Below are 3146 nucleotides of genomic sequence, written 5' to 3'. Positions count from 1 at the left end.
AGGAATTGCTCCCTCTGAGGGCGTCAGCCCAGGGCATGCTGCTTCATTCTTCTACTCACCCACTGACCTCCTCACCCTCCTGTGAGCCCAGCAATTCCTTCATCCAACCTGCCCTTTCAAAGGCCGGAGGCGGTGCTCTGCAGCAGCGATGGGGAGAGAAAAATACCCTTTTCACAAACGCCTAAGATTAAACTTAAGGAGGGCTACTGTGGAAGGGTGGAGGGAGGAGGGAGTTCCTCAGAAACTGAATTTACAAGGGCTAGGAGAGGCCCGAGGGGCCCTCCAGACAGGCCGTGGGCATGGCTATGGAATGCACGGTTGACATCACTGCTTGGCAGGGCACCTCAGGGAAGCCACAGGCCTAGCGTCAGCTCAGCGCCTGGCCTGCGAGGGCTGGTTGCCTGAGTCCACGCACCACCCTCACAGGAAAGACTTGCTATAAAGGCAAGTGTTTCATCTACCGAGCACCTGCTGTAAATGAATCATGGAGCCAGGAGCTGTTGTCAAGGAGAAGTACATTTCCAGGGGCTTCCCGTAGTGACGGCAAGACGAGCACCTGTGATATGATGGTCAGGCACTTGACTGTGTGTGATCCAGAATTCAATTGTATGGTGTGGATGTTGTGGTCCCAGCAACAGAGAATGTGTGTGGGAGGTGAAGCAAGGCAGGGGCGGCAGAACCTGGGGGCGGGCCTTTCTGAGGCCTCGAGGGAAGTCCGAAAGCAGGGCTTACTCCATGAACTAACTGGGCTCCTGAGGAGCGGGAGCAGGTGGGTACCAGGGAGGAGAAAGAAGAAACACTTGCTGTTTCCCAAATTGTTTTTCGCTGGCTGGGTGGAGCGCTGGGCTCGGACAGCTCTGCGACGGCCTTGAATGTATTTGCAGATCTGTGTCCACCTGAGTCCAAACGCCGTCCTCCATCTGCAGGGTGGGAGATGGAGTGGGGAAGCTGAGGCATGATGGCTCTGGATCGGCAGAGGCAAGGCATTGGAACAGAGGGTACCTGAGAGAGGAGGGAGGCTCTGAGCTGCTTCACTGTTCAGCATGTTTTAATAACTGAACATATAAATTAAGTAAATATACCACCTTCTAATAAACATGCTTAGTAAATATTGTAGAATTAAGGTTGGAGGTGAAGGTAATTATACTTCTCAATGAACACGGAATACATTCTAGAGCTGGAGAGCTGTTTAATAGTATCCTATATAATAAAAGGCTAATATGCAAATCGACCGAACAGCGAAACGACCAGTTGCTATGACATGCACTGACCACCAGGGGGCAGATGCTCAATGCAGGAGGTGCTCCCTAGTGGTCAGTGTGCTTCCAAAGGGGGAGCGCTGCTCAGACAGAAGCCAAGTTCATGGCTGGCGAGCACAGCAGCGGTGTCAGGGGCTGAGGGGACCCCCCCCCAAGTGCACCAATTTCATGCACTGGGCCTCTAGTTATAAATAAAAGGGGATCCATGCCCCAGACTCTCAAGTATTGTTAATTTTCTTTCAAAACTCATGCAGTAAAAATTACTTTATAAAATGACATTGAAGAACCTCAATTGACTGTTCTCCAGTCATTGTAAAATCTTTTTATTTAGTGAATTGTTTGGGCTCCAGAACTAGTGGAAAGTAGTTTTAAATGATCTCAACTTCTCTTCCTGACACAGAAATTCCTCCTCTCTCTGTCTCTCTCTGTCTCTCTCTCTCTCTGTCTCTCTCTCTCTCTCTTTCTTACACACACACACACACACACACACACACACACACACCCTGTGAGTGTCACAGACTAGAAAAGGTTTAGATACTCTGATTTAGACTTTTTGGTTGAAAATATGCTGAAAGTTGAGGTAAAATTGATACTGAAACCAGATGACTTGGGTTTTAGAATACAAGTAAGGGGGGAGGGTGTTTCTGGGTGACCCGGATGGATCCAAGCGAAGTTGGCAGGGCTTGGGGCCTCTATCAGAGCAGAGTTCTCACCAGACTCCTGGTTGAGTCACATGATTTGTGATTCAAGGAGCGACTACTTTTGATGCTGACCTGGAGGCCCATCTCTCCCGTCTGGAGAGGTACAGTAGGTATTGGTTCCTATCTCTAAAGGTATGAAACAAAAACAAAAGACACCCATGGCTTAGGCCTCTGCGTCCTGATGAACGTCCCAGATCTGGCCATCAGACAAGTACCCAAGCCCTGGCACTGCATTAGTCACACAAGGCTCAGCACACCTGGCGGGTGTAGCGTCACGCCTTGGCGGCTCATAAACCTGGCCTCTGACAGATGACGAAGCTGTGATTGCAGGGCCTTGCGTGTGCTTCAGAGAATGTGACAGTCACAGGGAGAGTCCTAGGGCCAGGATGCCAGAAAGGGTGTGTTAATCCAGCCTTCCTCTCTGCACAGGAGAGAGCTCCCCCAGCGCAAGGGCATGACCCACGTGGTTGAAATAACTTCTGCTCTTAATGGAATGGGACCACCACGCACTAGAATATCTGGAGTTTTTAGTCTGGAAAATCTGGAGGGAGATACTCCTTCTCTTCAACTACTAGTAAAACTTCAGTGGTAACTATCTTCATACACTAAACCAGTGGTTCTCAACCTTCTGGCCCTTTAAACACAGTTCCTCATGCTGTGACCCAACCATAACATTATTTTCGGTGCTACTTCATAACTGTAATATTGCTACTGTTATGAATCATAATGTAAATATCTGATATGCAGGATTGTCTTAGGTGACCCCTGTGAAAGGGTCGTTCGACCGCCAAAGGGGTCGCGACCCACAGGTTGAGAACCACTGTACTAAACTGAGGAAAATGGTCTGCGAAGAGTGTTACACTGGTGATTTTTTTTTTTTTTTTTTGGTGTAAAACAACCTTTTTTTTTTTTTACATTCATGAATTCGTAGATTAGAAATTCAGACAAGGTATAGTGGGGATGCTTTGTCTTTGCTCCATTTGGGACGATCCAAGTGGCTGGAATCTTCTGGAGATTTCTTTTTCTTTTTTTTTTTTCTTTTTTTTAAAATTAAATCTTTATTGTTCAGATCATTACATTTGTACCTCTTTTATCCCCCCATAACTCCCCTTCTCCCAGTTCCTACCCCACCCTCTGCCCTGACTCCCCACCCACTGTCCTCATCCATAGGTGCACGATTTTTGTA

This window comes from Myotis davidii, unplaced genomic scaffold, assembly GCF_000327345.1.
Source record: "Myotis davidii unplaced genomic scaffold, ASM32734v1 scaffold497, whole genome shotgun sequence".
Lineage (NCBI taxonomy): Eukaryota > Metazoa > Chordata > Mammalia > Chiroptera > Vespertilionidae > Myotis > Myotis davidii.
This window is presented reverse-complemented; position numbering follows the sequence as displayed.